The 19,256-nt window shown below is 43.8% G+C and overlaps 1 protein-coding gene across 1 annotated transcript in view; it reads right to left on the bottom strand.

Moving 5' to 3' along the window:
* LOC126455569 (putative defense protein Hdd11) overlaps positions 1 to 10,801 on the bottom strand; it is a 49,673-nt gene extending 38,872 nt beyond the window's left edge. The window contains exon 1 of the mRNA XM_050091324.1: positions 10,760 to 10,801. The gene's annotated coding sequence lies outside the window, so the exon portion shown is untranslated. The remainder of the gene's footprint in view (positions 1 to 10,759) is intronic.
* Between the last annotated feature and the right edge of the window lie 8,455 nt (positions 10,802 to 19,256).

Raw genomic sequence — 19,256 nt, 5'->3', positions numbered from 1 at the left:
TCTTACCAACTGAAATCAGGTGTCATTGGACTGTGCCACAGTTTTACAGTAGTCTAGGGTCCAACCAGTATGGTCATGAGCCCAGGAAAGTCTCTGCAGGCGATGTTGCGCTATTAGCAAAGGCACTCGTGTCGGTTGTCTGTTGTCATAGTCTGTTAACGCCAAATTTTGCTGCACTGTCCTAACGGACATCGTACATCCCACATTGATTTCTGTGGTTATTTCATGCAGTGTTGCTTGTCTGATACCACTAACAGCTCTAGCAAATGCAGCTATTCTCGGTCGTTAAGTGAAGGCCAACGACCACTGCGTTGTCTGCGGTGAGAGGTAATGCCTGAAATTTGATTCTGACGGCACACTCGTGACACTGTAGATCTCAGAATACTGAATTCCCTAACTATTTCCAAATTGGAATGTCCCATGCATCAAGCTGTAACTAACACTCCATGTTCTAAGTCTGTTAATTCTCGTCATGTGGCATAATGTGCATGTCTCTATCCGATGACTTTTGTCAGTTCATTGTGTATCATTGTATGACTCATGATACAGGAGATATAACGTCATAAAGAATGACCAACGTGAGAAACTGACGCATCACACAAGACATTTTAATTTATTACTTCTTCATGATAAAAAGCTCATCCTAAATCAATGGAACGATTTCAGCCAAATTTGGTACACATATTAGTCACTACTGGAAAAAAAATACTGTAGGGGTAAGTAGCTCCAGCGCCTCTATCGGGGTGAGTAAGATAACTTGCACAGGGAAGGACAATGAGGGGGAAGAAGGAAATAGGCACAGATAGAAGGAGGAGGAGATGAACAGAGATAGGGGTGGGGGAAATAGACAAAGAGAGGAGTGAGAAGGAAATGGGCATAGAGAGGAAAGAGGAGGAAATAGGCAGAGAGATGGAGGAGGAGGAAATGGACAGAGAAAGGGAAGAGGAGGAAACGGACAGAGAGAGGGGGAGGAGGAGATGGAATTAGAGAGGGGAGGAGAAAATGGACAGAGGGGGTAGAGGCAGATGGATACAGGGGGAGAAGGAGATTGAGGAAGGGGGGAAGGAGATGGGCAGAGAGTGGGGAGCGGGGGTGGAGATGGAGTGAGAGACATGGAAGGAGGAGATGGACTAATAGAAGAATGGAATAAACGCATACCCGGGAAACGCCGGATACGCTACATGGTTTATAAAGTGTGGTCATTCCACTTTAGGGCGCTGCAAATGGTTATTCCTAGGTATGTTACTGTTGTTACTGTTTCCAGCAATACACCGCCATCAGTATAGTCCAAAACTAGTGGATCTCTACGGGTATTTATGTGCAATATGCGCAATCTGTGCAATATATATTTACGTTCAGGGTCAATGTCAGTCCCAGCACCAAAAGTAGATCTTTTGCAGGTCATCCTGTACTTCGTTACAGTCCTCTGGCGTTGCATTCTTCGTATAAACAGCATCGAAAGCAAAAAGCTACTTGGGGCTTCCGACTGAACATTTATATATGCAGTAAACACGAATGATCTTATAACACTCCCCAAGGATTTTCGAAAAATTATCGTTATATCTGTCGACTTGGTTCCGTTAAGATAGTGTCGAGTTCTATCTGCTAGGGAGTCGTTGAATCCAGTCACAAACTTGGTTCTGTACTCGGTTAGTTTGTGTTTCGCTCTCTAAATGATAGTGCATAACTGTATCGCATACTTTTCGGAAGTCAGTAACATGGCATCAGCTTGGATGGCTGCGGCTCTCTGACGGGGCAAACAGAGCGAGCAAAGTTTCACAAGAACCTTGTTGATTCCTATACTCCAGATTTTTTCGAAAGAGGTCATAATACGTTAGCATAAAAGGCATAAGTAGCCGCTATGTCAAGCCTGAAGCGTTTCGGTTAGTGCAGTTCACTTTCGCGGAAGAATTGGTAGCGGTTCCGCATCGCTAGCGCAATAACCGCGTGACAACGCTGTATCCCAGTCGCTGTTGGTGAAAGTATTCGAAGTTACGTGTACTACGTTACTAAAATAACTCAGTCCGCATTCATAAACAATTCTTCAAGCTTTCCTTTGCGTGCGTCGAAAGTGTAGTGAAATGTGCGTAGTGTACTAAAGCAGAGAGCAGACCTCTTTCTGTTGTCGTTACTCTGTCAGTGTGCAAAATTGTTTCGACTAATAAACGTCACGTCACTGTACAGAACATGGGATATACGTGACAGCGTAGCGGTAAAAATTAAGTCTTACGGCAGTGGATCCCAACCTAGCGATAATTAGCCCGTGAGGGGTAAAATTTAATTTTATGAGGGTAAAAAGAAAAGGGTTCAATTATTTTTCGGTCGCGAAATTAAATTACATTTGAAAGACGATTACTACTACCAGTATTTCCTAAGACTGTATGTAACAGTGATTATGCAAGTTACCAACAGTTACAATTTTTTTCAAATACAAACATTAATGCCTGATGCAATGTGGCGCAGACTAAAGTTAGCGAAACGAATGTATGGACATCAACCTCCTCACCCAGTCTACCCACAATACAAACACTTTGAAGTTTGTACCATGTACCTATGACAGTAAAATTGAGATATATGCACCACATATGCTTAAATATCTCATGATAATGCCTTCTAATTGACAGCACAACACAACTACTGTGCAGTAGGGCCTACGCTGTATTATTATGATTACTATTATTTGCTGCGGTCAGACACAACGCATTGACAGTCTGGAGTCTCTCGGTTTATACTAGTAAGGAGTCCAACAATCAAATGATTTACAAACGGTAGGCCGAAGTATAGTGCATACATTTTAATTTGGTCGATTACAAATGGGCTTGTAGGATGTGGGTGAAGCAAATGTCGCTATAGAGAGGAGTGGTGCAGAGGAAGCATGCTTTGTAACAACTGTCTACCCTCAAGGTGGATAGTTGGCATTCTTTTCTGAGAAGAAGTTAAAGGTAGCACTAGCGATGGGCCGAGAACTGCTATATCCTCCACAAATATTACAAAAATTGACGTACATATGTGTGCGTGATTCATAACCCCCCCCCCCCCCCTAAACCACCGGACCGATTTCAACCGGACGTGGTTCACACACGCCTTACTGTCGGGCAACAATCGCTATGCCTACCTATCACAGTAAAGGAAATATAACACCACAGACAATGAGATGAGCGACAAACTGCCGCATCATGGCCCACGTTGATACATATTACACTACTGGCCATTAAAATGACTACACCACGAAGATGACGTGCTACAGACGCGAAATTTAACCGACAGGAAGAAGATGCTGTGATATGCGAATGATTAGCTTTTCAGAGCAATCACACAAGGTTGGAGCCGGTGGCGAAACCTACAACGTGCTGACATGAGGAAAGTTTCCAACCGATTTCTCATACACAAACAGCAGTTGACCGGCGTTGCCTGGTGAAACGTTATTGCGATGCCTCGTGTAAGGAGGAGAAATGCGTACCCATCACGTTTCCGACTTTGATAAAGGTCAGATTGTAGCCTATCGCGATTGCGGTTTATCGAATCGCGACATTGCTGCTCGCGTTGGTCGAGATCCAATGACTGTTAGCAGAATATGGAATCGGTGGGTTCAGGAGGGTAATACGGTACGCCGTGCTGGATCCCAACGGCCTCGTATCACTAGCAGTCGAGATGACAGGCATCTTATCCGCATAGCTGTAACAGATCGTGCTGCCACGTCCCGATTCCTGAGTCAACAGATGGGGACGTTTGCAAGACAACAACCATTTGCACGAACAGTTCGACGACGTTTGCAGCAGCATGGACTATCAGCTCGGAGACCATGGCTGCGGTTACCCTTGACGCTGCATCACAGACAGGAGCGCCTGCGATGGTGAACTCAACGACTAACCTGGGTGCACGAATGGCAAAACGTCATTTTTTCGGATGAATCCAGGTTCTGTTTACAGCGTCATGATGGTCGCATCTGTGTTTGGCGACATCGCGATGAATGCACATTGGAAGGGCGTATTCGTCGTCGCCATACTGGCGTATCACTCGGTGTGATGGTATGGAGTGCCATTGTTTACACGTCTCGGTCACCTCTTGTTCGCATTGATGGCACTTTGAACAGTGGACGTTACATTTCAGATATGTTACGACTCGTGGCTCTACCCTTCATTCGATCCCTTCGAAAGCCTACATTTCGGCAGGATAATACACGACCGCATGTTGCAGGTCCTGGACGGGCCTTTCTGGATACATAAGCCAGCATATTCTCAAGATCTCTCACCAACTGAAATCGTCTGGTCAACGGTGGCCGAGCAACTGGCTTGTTACAATAGGCCAGTCACTACTCTTGATGAACTGTGGTATCGTGTTGAAGCTGCATGGGCAGCTGTATCTGTACATGCCATCCAGGCTCTGTTTGACTCAATGCCCAGGCGTATCAAGGCCGTTATTACGGCCAGAGGTGGTTGTTCTGGGTACTGATTTCTCAGGATCTATGCACCCAAATTGCGGGAAAATGTAATCACATATCAGTTCTAGTATAATATATTTGTCCAATGAATACCTGTTTATCATCTGCATTTCTTCTTGGTGTAGCAATTTTAATGGCCAGTAGTGTACTTATGTCGCTAAAGGCTCCTACACAATTATATCATGGTATCACACATGGTTCAGGAGATATAACGTCATAAACACTGAGCTGCGTGAAAATCTGCCGCATTGTGCATAACGTTTACGTTTATTACTTCGTTATTACTGACTCTATTAGCAACAAATTTTGAAGACAGTATCCACATATGCTGCTGAATGCAGCTACACAAACATGTCATTGTACGACATATAGTTCAAGAGATAAGACGTCATAAACATTGAGACGCGTGAAAAAATGCGTCATTATGCGTTTTAACACATTTATTCTTCACTACTAAGACACTTCTACATCGAGTCAACTTAAGGAAATCCCTGACAGCTGGCAGTACTTTTAACAGCTTTCAGCTGCGAAACGCCAACGGCTGTAGGCGAAAACAATAGTTGCCTATAGAGCTATGAGGAGGTGTTGCCACACAGATGTTTACAAAATCGCGTTGTAGACCCTCGAAGCAGCTGCACCGTGCGTACTAGAAATATTGTTTATAATAAAGTTCTAAGTAATGTAAACATTATAGAGGATTTGTATTTTGCATACAGTGTGTCTTAATTTAGATACTGTACTTACACATTTGTACATTATGCATATTTCTTTATACTACCGTTTCATAATTTCAAGGTGTTTACACGAATACATGGAAATGAAAATTTTTCGTTTGTCATAGAAATTTAGCAAAATGTATACCTGGGTAATGTCAGATTTGTCATCTAGTCAGTCTATATAAAAAAAAGATAGTTAGAAATAAGGAGTATCAGTTGTCTCATTGACTCATCAGTTCGTGGTTTAATAAAACAACCATAAAACTACATAAATATCATTTATCTTTCGTCATTTTAAAGTGTTCAAAGAAAATGCTTTTTCATTTTAAAGTTTAGTTAGGCGCTAATATTGATAATGCTTGTGCAAGGTTATTAGCTAATATCAGATTGCACTCGTAGGTAACGGTCTCAGAAAGTTTGAAAATCAATGTCTTATGGAATGATGGGCTGGTAGACCCCCGAGGGGTAAGTTAAACCACCTAACTGGAAAGGTTTTTCTTCCTTCACACACAATGCCTCTTTTCCTTCTCGAAGTGTTAAAGCATTGTCTTAAGTTACTTGTTGAGCGCAGGTGAATGCAAGGGGTATATGTATAGTGTAATGTCGCGTGATGATGAAAGAATGGAGAGGGTGAAACACGGTGCTTGCACACAACGTACCCCTCTCGAATAACATCAAGGCGGCCGCCGAGATCATTACCATTATCGCTGTCACTTTTCCTCAGTCCATGACAGACTGCAGGAGATACGGAATTTAACCCAAGATTTCGCACAGAGTATGGTGGCCAGAGCCGTTCGCTATCACCTGTCCTCTCCGTACCGCCCTAAAGCTAATGCTGAAAATGTTTTTACTACCGAGAACTAGAATCGGTAACATCTGAAGCGAGCGCCATCTCATGTGTACATTAGTGACCCCGGCCGTGGAAGAGGGCAATATTCTGGTCATGCCTGTACTACAGGCCTTGGCGACTCAGAAGGAATAGTGAGGCTTAGAGTCATGTAATTGTCTGCTGCCCTGACAAGGAAAGCAAGGTGGACACTTGAAGACGGATACGGGCAAAACCTTCATGCATCCAGTTTCATCAAACGTTTTCTTCTGGTACCGAGACTTCCGTGTAAAACGATAAAACGAGTAACATTTCCCTCAACTGCACAGATATTCTAAAAAAAGATCATCTGAGGCTAACGACCTGACAATGCAGACTTATTTCCAATGGAGTCCTTTCAGATAGCAAATGCATATTGTGTTAACAACGGCACAGTTATAACACACTCCTCGATTCGGGCGTCTTTTAACCTTATCCGTTCTATCCTTACAATACGTAATATATAACGTAATAAGTGTGATAAAATACGATTTCTTATCCGGTAACTCCAGTTATTACCTGACACTGCAAGAATACGAGATGATGTTTTGCTACTTAATTTGGCGGTATTACGGAATGGACGAAGAAAGAAAGAAAGATCAAGATTTAACAGTTAGTAGACGGAGAGATAATCAATACAGGACAAACATGGGGAAGAATTAGGCCATGACGATTTGAAAATAAACGTCTCGGTATTTGACTTATCGATGTAAGAAAACCACGGGGATCCGAATTCCTGGTGCGAGTTCAGTGCACAATTGCGCCAGCCTATTCGGTTTGAGAGCTATTCACGTAATCACTCACTATCCGATAAAGCAGCAAGTCTAGATACCCAGAGGTCGTATAACCTGTCAGAACTGCTGAAATTTTCCCATCATTCATCATGTGACTCTTTAACCACTTTTTTATTATTATCAAAACTAGCTTTCGGCTAAGTAGCCATTCAACTAGGTCATCTGGTTCTTACAGTGCATTAGTTCTTGTTGTCTCCACACTACAAATAGTAGACGAGTTTTGATATCTGGATTGACGATAGCAGAACTAAAGAATATATACCATGCAAAATGACAAGAGTAAGTAAAACTTCACTGAAAACGAGGGAGGCACGTTAGCATCTAATAAATATAGAGGTAGAAGGAAGTCTTTCTTGAATTGCAGCCTTACTTGAGAACGAAATAGGTAGATAAACAGTACAGACAAGACGAGAATCGAAGCATTTGAAATGTAGTGCAACAAAGAATGTTGAAGATTAGATGGGTTCAACGCATAACTAATGAAGAATGAATAAATTTGTGGCTCAACTTGACTGAAAGAAGGAGCAGATTAATAGGAAACATCCTGAGACATAAAAGAAGAATGTTAATTTGGTAATGGGGGAAGTGTGGGGTTTAAAAACAGTAGAGAGAGACCACGTCTTGACTCCAGTAAGTAGTTCAAGTCGATGTAGGTTGTACTAGTTTTGTAGAGATGGGACGACGCGGAGAGCTGTATCAAACCACTGTTCAGCCTAAAGACAATACCAACAACAAGAACATTAATATTTAGACTCGTTATTCATTCGTACGCAGTCACACACAATCTTTTGCCCATTTCTGTCTATTTTAATTCTGACCCTCTATGTACACAAAGTAATGGTGTATTTGAAATCCCCACCAATGTACGAGGCTGAATTCGAACCCGCGACTTCTAGCGTACCAGGCAGCAGCAATACGCCGAGACCGCGGAGAGGACCTATAAACTGAGAAAACTGTTCAGGGCGATTATAATGAAGTACTTGCGTTCTTCCCATTAGAAGAGAAACTACACTACCTTATAAAAAAATACAGAATTTAAAATTAAAGCTTCAGTAGGGCGGATCACAAATATAGCTTTTTAGCTGGTTGAAGACTGCCTAAATATCACCAAGTCTTTCGACTTTTCATCACTTTCCTTTGCTCTTCACGTTGGACCTTCCGCCTATTGAAATATTGTTCTCAAGATTGCTTGCTTGCTAATGAACACTAACTTCCCACTGTTTAGTCAAGTGAGAGTACTATTCGCTCACTCCACATGCGAGCGACGTATGTAGCGATCCGCCACATCGGCAACCGATCACTTCGTAGATCGCACTTGTGTTGGCAAATCACAGCGATCAGTACTGATCACATGAAAATCCCATGCAGTCTGATGATGGATCACCTGCCATTCGTGGTTGCAATGTTTAACTGGCTGGTTATCAGCGATGTGAGACAATATGGTTGCGACTCGTTTCTCTAGTTATTAAGTGTTGTCGTGAGTTTTGTTTCGGCCCTAGTTGAGTAAGAACTTTGCGCTAGAATTTTTAGTTATTACGGAACCACGAACTACTCTGACAAATAATGTGGAGGTTGGACTCGCCATTTGAATTAAGGAATAATACAAAATACACCCTCTGATTCTGTAGTGATTAGTATTTTGAAGCTTGTTTTATAGAAGTAGAATTGATGGGAAAGTAATAGCAACAGTCGCGATACAATAGGCTCCATCTGATGATTTTGAGGTAATTGTGGAATAATTATACATACTGTAACTAAAATTTTTAACTTCTAACGTTCGTGATAGCTTTACACAGAAGCTTTGAAAAATAGTAAATACACATGCTATACAGTAAAAACTCAACTGTGGCTGAACTCACAATCAGCGAAAGCAGCGTAGGCCATGACTGCAAAAACAGCAATAATTGAGCTACATTGCGGCTAACCTTATTTCAGATGAGATGATGGTATGGGATTATCGGTCAGGAGATCCCGTCTGGGGTTGTAAGGCTGTCTGGTGCAATACTTTCAGTTTGAGGCTACTTCAGTGACTTGCACGTCTTTGTGAAGAAGGTGAGATGAAATGATTAGGCCAACACAAACGCCAGGTCCCCAAGCGAACACAATCTCCGATCCGGCCGGGGATCGAGCCCGGTACCCCGCAAACAGGCAGCAACACAAACCTTTGCTATAACTAATATATTGTAGACCCCGGGCTGTGGACAGTTTCGAATGAACAGCTGTCAAGACTTCGGGATATATTGCGATTGTCCGAATATTTCGCCGAGTGGCATACATCGTTTGGCGCGAGAATATGTTAGCAATCGATTTTTAGGCGAGCTACTTTGACAATGTGAGGCAGACAGTCTGTTAGTCATATGTCATGGTGCAGGTTCGTAATAATGCACCGCCAAACATAGTAAAACACAACTTGTCAATAAAGTTCTTGTGCCAACTAGTAATAAGTAAGAAGCAATTTAGTAATGTACAGTTACGTGGAATATATTCTTCAAGCGTTAAAAATACACGCAACATTATCTGATTAATCTCTTATTTGTAGAACTGCTCAATCATACGCACATAACCTTAAACAGTGTTGTTATTTTCAGTTCAATGGGTAATTTCTCCCCCCTGCCTCTCCCCCAACAAAAATGGCCACTACAGCTGCTGGGTCCTTAGTTGTGCTACATGAGATATATCGATAAGCTGTCTCTCTTTATAAGCATTGAACATTGAGTTGTCTGCCCGCTTTAAGTAGTAACCAAAAAGCATTCAGAATCGACGTTTTTCGATTTCTATCTCGCGTGGCTGCTCCCAGATGTCTCGTTGCCTAGAATCTGCCCAGAGCTGCCTAAATGCAAAAGAGCAAACACGTAAAGTACATAACATAGATTTTTTATTAATATGTGTATAAACTCTATATATAAAAAGGAATGTCTTGACTGTTTGACTCATTATCGCCCAGCCCAAAACGCTAAGAACAGAAACTTGGAATTTGGGTTAATCTTTTACTGCAGGCGTCGTTTAAGAAGAGATTTTTCGAAATTCCACCCCTAGTGGGTGAAATAGAGGACTGAAGGTTTTTTGAAAATATATCGCTATTAAGACGATCTTGAGCTAGGACTACGAAAATTTGAATCTGGTTAAGTAGTAGGCAGAAGTTTATTTTTAAAATAAAGTGTTATTAAAAAAACCGCTAAAGCATTTTTTAAAGCTGCATCTATGAAAATTAGCATTTGACTTCTCGGTCAGAAATAAAAAGGTACGTATTGCAGCGCTTTTGGAACTTGCAACCCCGAAGGGATTGAAACAGGGGAAGAAAAGTTACATGAAAATATTTCAGTATGAAAGTACGTTTAAGGGAGATACTGTGCACAAGAATACCTGTTTAAGATAAGGCAATTCAGTTCTAGGTGTAACACTGGCGCTAATAACTATAAAGCACTTATCCGATTTGTCTTTTTTTCGGTTTTTGGTCAGAAGTACATTAGGAGAAGATCAATCTTCAATGGCTTTAATTAGTGTGAAAAGTTTATAAGGTGTTGTAATTTATGGACTAAATCATGGAAAACTATTTAAAAGTTATTACTGTAAATCGACTTAGCTAGAATCGCGTTGGAAAAAGTAGCAGCTCTTTAATACATAATGTTTCAGTAGGTGTAAAATATGTTTTTAAAATTACTTTGTTGTGATTACTAAGCAAACATGAGCGAAGCAGCGAGCGCTGTGTTAGTCGCGTATAACGATGGACGATTCCTTGTAAATTGGGTTATTCCAAAAAACCATTTGACGATAAATTTTTTATGTTGTAGATATTTTATCTGCGAAAGCCCCTAAGACATTAAAAATCTCGCAACACACCAAAGCGGCCAGACAGGGCGGTTGAGAAACGCTGCCGTAGAGCGTTCTACTATAGGCTGCCACCCACAGGCGTTCTCGCTGCAGCGCAGTGGTTGGCCCTCACCTGAGTGTTGTCCGCGAAGATCTGTGCTGCAGACTGCGCTGGTCGCGGCCGCCTTTTGAAAGCGAAAGTGTGGCCCTGGAGGGAGGGAAGGAGGGGGGAGGGCTGCGGCGCTAACCAATGGCCCCGGCCCCCACCCACTACCACCAACAATTCCCTCCACTAATCTCCAACTTCAGCGCTCGGCGTCATTGTTGGCTTCTCCTATCAAAACTCGCCTTATCTACAGGGGCTGGAGAAGGATGATGGATTAAGAAGTAAAATGTTTGAGGCAACACTTCCTAAACAGTTGCCAGCTCTTGGTGTGTGCATACCGAGGGCGCAATGGAAGTCATGAATCCTCCTGGTCATCACTGAGATCGTCGTCTGTACCCATCACGTTTCCGACTTTGATAAAGGTCGGATTGTAGCCTATCGCGATTGCGGTTTATCGTATCGCGACACTGCTGCTCGCGTTGATCGAGATCCAATGACTATTAGCAGAATATGGAATCGATGGGTTCAGGAGGGTAATACAGAACGCCGTGCTGGATCCCAACGGCCTCGTATCACTAGCAGTCGAGATGACAGTCATCTTAGCCGCATAGCTGCAACGGATCGTGCAGCCTCGTCTCGATCCCTGAGTCAACAGATGGGGACGTTTGCAAGACAACAACCATCTGCACGAACAGTTCGACGACGTTTGCAGCAGCATGGACTATCAGCTCGGAGACCATGGCTGCGGTTACCCTTGACGTTGCATCACAGAGAGGAGCGCCTGCGATGGCGTACTGAACGACGAACCTGTTTGCACGAATGGCAAAACGTCATGTTTTCGGATGAATCCAGGTTCTGTTTACAGCATCATGATGGTCGCATCCGTGTTTGGCGACATCGCGGTGAACGCACATTGGAAGCGTGTATTTGTCATCGCCATACTGGCGTATCACCCGACGTGATGGTATGGAGTGCCATTGGTTACACGTCTCGGCCACCTCTTGTCGGCATTGATGGCAACTTGAACAGTGGACGTAACATTTCAGATGTGTTCCAACCCGTGGCTCTACTCCTCATTAGATCCCTGCGAAACCCTACATTTCGGCAGGATAATGCACGACCGCATGTTGCAGGTCCGGTACGGGCCTTTCTGGATACAGAAAATGTTCGACTGCTGCCCTGGCCAGCACATTCTCCAGATCTCTCACCAAGTGAAAACGTCTGGTCAATGGTGGCCGAGCAACTGGCTCGTCACAATACGCCAGTCACTACTCTTGATGAACTGTGGTATCGTGTTGAAGCTGCATGGGCAGCTGTACCTGTACACGCCATCCAAGCTCTGTTTGACTCAATGCCCAGGCGTATCAAGGCCGTTATTACGGCCAGAGGTGGTTGTTCTGGGTACTGATTTCTCAGGATCTATGCACCCAAATTGCGTGAAAATGTAATCACATGCCAGTTCTAGTATAATATATTTGTCCAATGAATACCCATTTATCATCTGCATTTGTTCTTGGTGTAGCGATTTTAATGGCCAGTAGTGTATTCTACAAACAGCAGACTGAACAGCTTCAGAGTAGCAACTTTCCTTATAATTTACTTCATTAAACTTAGCTGGGATTAGTGTGAATAGAGGTAAAGCATTATAGCGGTAGTTTATTGTTAATTCAATATATGGGTATTACGGAGGCTGATTCCGAAATGATGTAACAAGCATTCAGGGATGATGGAGAAGGGTGAATTTATCAGTGTGAGGCAAGGGATCCTAGGCCGTAAACGACCGAGTCGAAAAGTATAAGCGAAAATCTACTCAAGTTCCGCCTTAGCCTTGTGTATCGCTCAAACTAAGGGCCCCAACTTCCGAACCTTAGTCATGACGTGCAGAATTCCCGCTGGAAACCTTCAGATAACTTCCGCTGTTGATGGACTAGCAACGGCGCATGTAATGTGATGTCAGGCAGACAGAAAATCGCAAGTCTGCGGTACAGTAACAATCAATTCCATTTACCTATGTAAGTTTCTCAAGTTACTACATTTACGACATGTGTTCGAAATGGCGTCTCCCAGCGCCAATGCAGGCAAGGCACCGTTGCACAAAGACCTGTGTTACCAGTTTTGATATCCCCGGTGTCTTTTGAACAGTATTGCAGCCAGCGAGAATTCTGGCCAGGAGACCCTCTTCAGTTTCGACATGCGTCTCATACACAAGACTTTTCACGTGGCTCCGTAAGAAGAAATCAAGTGGGCTGAGATCAGGTGAACTTGCTGGCCACGAAACAGCCCCCCCCCCTCCCCCCTTCTGCCAGCCCACTCTTCAGAGAATGTCTGACCCAGGCTGGGTAGTCAGGTGTTCAGCATTTTACCGAACTGATAGGTGTTGCAGCCCCGTGTTCGGTGTTCGGAACCGAAGTATGTGTGGTTCGGTGTTTTCAGAATTCCATTCACGTCACTAATTTATTTATTGATTTGCAAAATCAAATCAATATACATTTGATAATTCGTACATATGAAAAATACGTAGAAAACATCAAAGGTGCTGGGCACTGAAGACGACAGTGATAAAGATAGTTTTTACGAAGAGGTCCGCTTACTAAATAAAACTTTGGAACTACTACAAAGTCAAACTTCTACGTCCACAAAAACGTTTTGTCGAAATCGTTTTTAGCAGAGATGAAACGCCTAATATAAAAACATCATCACGAAATCACACTAATACCATGATTCTTTTCACCTACATGAAAGTTCTCGTTACCCTTGGGAATGCAATGTCTCGATCACATTGTGAACAGCATTCCAAGGAGGATCTAAGGTTGGCGTAACACACAGAGTGTCACTGAATGCTACCCAGCAGAAGATTTTTATTTCACTGATGTGCATAAGGTGTGCACTTTCGAACAGCGTGCCTTTATTTTTGCTATTGTTTTGTTTTTATTTTGCAGTAAAGTTACTTTTCTAGTTTATTTTTTCATCGTGGTGCCTCTTATGCAGATGGTGCAAAACACTTTTGAGCAATTTTTGCTCTCAGTATATCGATTGTTGTTGGATGCGACGGAATACCACCGTATTAGTGTGTGGGGATTTTTCGTCGTTACTTGTATCACTCTATGGATTAACCCTGAAGTCAAAAAATAGTGATCAGTGGGGTGAGCGGCTGAATCCTTGTAGACCGTTGCTGGCTACTGGTGCCGAGAGCCTGGGTCCCATTCGCGTTCATTTCGGAGTTATACAGTGGGGTACACACAGCCTTGTCACACCAAACGAATAGCGACTATGATTCACAAGCCGCCGATGTTGTTTGCGCTTGGCTGGTAGCGACACGACATTATCATTAGGGCGGGCAACGAATCAAGGAGGCAAATCGGTGTTTACGGGTAAGATTGGCAGGGCGTAACTTAAGGGATATCGGCAAACTTCATTTTTGTTATTCTTATCCAGACAAGTGATGTTCTTCCCAGAGACGCGTCGTTTCTTTGAGTACCCAGAGGGTCAAAACGGATCCTTCAAATACAAATAATAAAAGGATCGGCTATTTGCAGTCGTCAGCAATGAAACTTGTAGGTGAGTTTTGTGGCTCAGGATGTACCTGGAAAGAAAGCAGTAATGAAAATGACATCTAGAGTGGCTGAAATCTGTATGTGGCGTACTAGGAGATGGGAAATGTACTGCCTGACAAAATAAATGAAGCAATTCGAAAAGAAGCAGGAAAAAAATGGAACTTCACCGGCTGATAGGCTCTGTGATGTTATGTCTGTGATTAAAAAATCAAGTTAAATTTACAAAGAACTTGGCAGCATGAGCCCAGTAATCAGTATTATGTTGCACCCCGTTTGGTCTGCATGCACACACTGCTTCGGTTTGGCAGGGTGTCGTAAAGCAGTTGTATCCTCTCCTGAGGCAGTCTGGCCCACAGCTGTTTTTACTGGTCCTTGACATCCTGGAAACTGGCCCTGGGATGGAGTTGACGTCCGAGCTAGTCTCACACACGTTCCTTCAAGGGCAGATCTGATGATCTTGACGGTCAGTGGAGAATATCATCATCACGGAGACTGTTCATAGAGACATGTGCCATGTGTGGACGAGCACTGACCTGTTGCAAAAAGGCACAACGATACTGTCGCATGAGAGGCCAACACTTGAGGATGCAAGATGTCCGTGATGTGCAGAGTGTATCAAAACAATCATCCGATTTTAAAAATCAAAACTATTATGTTATTGGAGATACACTCCTGGAAATGGAAAAAAGAACACATTGACACCGGTGTGTCCGACCCACCATACTTGCTCCGGACACTGCGAGAGGGCTGTACAAGCAATGATCACACGCACGGCACAGCGGACACACCAGGAACCGCGGTGTTGGCCGTCGAATAGCGCTAGCTGCGCAGCATTTGTGCACCGCCGCCGTCAGTGTCAGCCAGTTTGCCGTGGCAAACGGAGCTCCATCGCAGTCTTTAACACTGGTAGCATGCTGCGACAGCGTGGACGTGAACCGTATGTGCAGTTGACGGACTTTGAGCGAGGGCGTATAGTGGGCATGCGGGAGGCCGGGTGGACGTACCGCCGAATTGCTCAACACGTGGGGCGTGAGGTCTCCACAGTACATCGATGTTGTCGCCAGTGGTCGGCGGAAGGTGCACGTGCCCGTCGACCTGGGACCGGACCGCAGCGACGCACGGATGCACGCTAAGACCGTAGGATCCTACGCAGTGCCGTAGGGGACCGCACCGCCACTTCCCAGCAAATTAGGGACACTGTTGCTCCTGGGGTATCGGCGAGGACCATTCGCAACCGTCTCCATGAAGCTGGGCTACGGTCCCGCACACCGTTAGGCCGTCTTCCGCTCACGCCCCAACATCGTGCAGCCCGCCTCCAGTGGTGTCGCGACAGGCGTGAATGGAGGGACGAATGGAGACGTGTCGTCTTCAGCGATGAGAGTCGCTTCTGCCTTGGTGCCAATGATGGTCGTATGCGTGTTTGGCGCCGTGCAGGTGAGCGCCACAATCAGGACGGCATACGACCGAGGCACACAGGGCCAACACCCGGCATCATGGTGTGGGGAGCGATCTCCTACACTGGCCGTACACCACTGGTGATCGTCGAGGGGACACTGAATAGTGCACGGTACATCCAAACCGTCATCGAACCCATCGTTCTACCATTCCTAGACCGGCAAGGGAACTTGCTGTTCCAACAGGACAATGCACGTCCGCATGTATCCCGTGCCACCCAACGTGCTCTAGAAGGTGTGAGTCAACTACCCTGGCCAGCAAGATCTCCGGATCTGTTCCCCATTGAGCATATTTGGGACTGGATGAAGCGTCGTCTCACGCGGTCTGCACGTCCAGCACGAACGCTGGTCCAACTGAGGCGCCAGGTGGAAATGGCATGGCAAGCCGTTCCACAGGACTACATCCAGCATCTCTACGATCGTCTCCATGGGAGAATAGCAGCCTGCATTGCTGCGAAAGGTGGATATACACTGTACTAGTGCCGACATTGTGCATGCTCTGTTGCCTGTGTCTATGTGCCTGTGGTTCTGTCAGTGTGATCATGTGATGTATCTGACCCCAGGAATGTGTCAATAAAGTTTCCCCTTCCTGGGACAATGAATTCACGGTGTTCTTATTTCAATTTCCAGGAGTGTATATACGTGAACAACATACTGTTGGAAAGAGCAAACTCACGAGTTTTACATGGTTCCCGCTAGGTGGCAGCAGTGTCCGCCCACTTCACCTCTAGTAAAAATGGTATCGGGACAACAGAAAGCATTTTGTGTTCTACGTTTCACGCAGTGCGGTTCAGTAATAACTGTTCAGTGTGACTTTCGCACTAGATATGGTGTGGATCCTCCTACATCACAGAGCATTAGACGACGGCATGAACAGTTCTGAGAAACAGGTTGTTTGTGTAAAGGCAAATCGCCGGGCAGTCCCCGAGACTGGTTTAGTCAGTTTATCCAGGTCCCATCTCCTTAAATTCCCACCTTTCTGCAGTTTCTTCATTTCTAATCTACAGTTCATAATCAATAATTATGGTCAGAGTCCACATCTGCCCCTGGAAATGTCTTACAATTTAAAACCTGTTTACTAAATCTCTATCTAACCATTATATAATCTATCTGATACCTTCTAGTATCTCCAGGATTCTTCCATGTATACAACCTTTTTTTATGATTCTTGAACCACAGATTTTCCATTTGTGTTCATGATATTTAATTGAGTCCAAGAGAGCTGTCATATTTGCGTATGTCTCCTTCATGTGAACAGCATGACCAACAGGAATAGATGTTAGAAGGTTCCCGTTGTGAAGTAACACAGCTTTCAAACTAAGCTTGGAGGAGTCTATGAATAGCCTCCATTCAGTTGGATCATGGTTCAAATTCAAAGATTTCATCAAGCCATTAATGTCGCAGCAAACAACATTATTATTTTTCTTCTCAATAAAGGGGAGCAGTTCCATGTGACGTTTTCTGTACTGTGATATTCTCACATCACTTTGGAGAAGATTCCATTGCTGTAGTCGAGACCCAAGAATTTCTGCATTCTCCTTTGACAGGCCAAGGTCTCTAATGAGATCAGTCAATTCCGCTTGACTCAGTCTGTACGGTTTAACATCTTTCCCTCAAAATTAGGGTCATGGGATGTGGAAAGCTTGTTTGGTTCTTCTTGCTCCACACTGTCTTCATTTTCTACTTCAAACACACAATTTTCGGGTGGAGTAGGTTCAAAATGGTTCAAATGGCTCTGAGCACTATGGGACTCAACTGCTGAGGTCATTAGTCCCCTAGAACTTAGAACTAGTTAAACCTAACTAACCTAAGGACATCACAAACATCCATGCCCGAGGCAGGATTCGAACCTGCGACCGTAGCGGTCTTGCGGTTCCAGACTGCAGCGCCTTTAACCGCACGGCCACTTCGGCCGGCGGTGGAGTAGGAACTGGTAAACTATCTGAATGTGGAATGGGTCGAATAGCAGATGGTAGATTCGGGTACTGAACTGTTCTTCTTTTCTTCATAGACAATCCTGCCATTATAGGTGGAGTCAGGCAGAAATAGCAGTCATCTTTATGCTTTGTAGGCTCCCGCCAAATCATAGGCACAGTGAAAGCCATAGATCGTTTCTTCTTTTTCAGCCATTCTCGCAGTGTAACTGAACATACGTTCCAACATATATGTGGATCCCAAGACTTATCCTGGTCCCCTACTTTCATACCGAAATAATACTGATAGACAGTCTTTACAAGAGGCGTCAGATTGCGTTTCTGTGAGGAAAATGTTATTTCACCACAAATATAACAAAAGTTATTCATCATATTTACACATTTTCGTGGCATTTTTACAAATTTTACACTAAAAAAGCACTCGCAAACCAGAAATTTTGCATTAATTTGAGTAGAGACTACATGTAATTCACAGTCACGGCAAGAGTATCTATGTTTATGACTTACAAACAGCTGAAGAGCATCTGTGTTTTGTTATTTGACAGGTGCGCCAACTCCCCCCCCCCCCCCCCCAAAAAAATCCCCAAATTTAAAATCTTCACTGTAAAAAATGAAATGTCACTTTATCTCCAAAACAAGCGCTAATCTGTAATTTTTATGGTGATTTTTGAATTCAGCAGATGGGAATACATGTAAATTTACTATATTTAAGCCCGAAACATTTTCATTGTTGCCCAGTGTTATTATCGTATTTTACTTTGCGCCAACCGGGAACACAAATGTTATTATAAGTGCTACCTAAATAATGTTTGTTGTAGCTAAGTTCGGAAAGCATAAATGTGAAAAGAAGAAACGAATATTGTGTACAAAAAAATTTTTACGTTGGCCTATTTTTTTGGCATTACGGTCAGAAGCGCAGCAAAAAGCAGTGAGAATTATTCATGCTAGCTGGGCAGATCTTAACGCTTCGTTCTTACCAATGTAATAAGGAACATGGACAGCGTTCCTGTTGTAGCTACCGTAGCTATCAGAAGCAGGAAAGGTATGCGACAGTTCGAGGAGTAGTAATATTCCATCATGAGTTCTTAACCGCAGTTTGGGCTTCGTTCGCTATTGTTCGTGTAACTCCACGATAACTGTCAGACATTTTATCACGTAGGTCTTGTAAAGAACGTGCTGTATCTTCATAACATATCTTTCCGTAAGTGGCCCCTGACATTAGGTGTAAACATTGATGGCACAGCTGAGAAGCCACTATCTCGGCAGGGTTTAACGTTCTACAATCAGTGAGGACTACCCACCAACAGCTGCAGCTAACCAAAGGGAATGCAACTTAAAAAAAAAAAAACCACTTAGAACGTCTGGCTGAGTAAAAGAAACATACGTTTTAAAGGACACAGTTGATTTATTTTTATATTAAGTCACAGACTTAACGGCGTGTTGAGTAACGGTGTATTTCCTTACAAAACGGGACTGAAAGGATATGTGTGTTAAAGTAGCACTGTGTGAGATGGTGCTTTCACTAGCTGCAGCAATTCCCGTCCAGTTTACAATCGATTGTCGCTGTTACGGCGTGACGATC

This window comes from Schistocerca serialis, chromosome 2, assembly GCF_023864345.2.
Source record: "Schistocerca serialis cubense isolate TAMUIC-IGC-003099 chromosome 2, iqSchSeri2.2, whole genome shotgun sequence".
Classification (NCBI taxonomy): domain Eukaryota; kingdom Metazoa; phylum Arthropoda; class Insecta; order Orthoptera; family Acrididae; genus Schistocerca; species Schistocerca serialis.
Note: the sequence above shows the minus strand (reverse complement) of the source record. Positions and strands in the feature narration are given on the sequence as shown.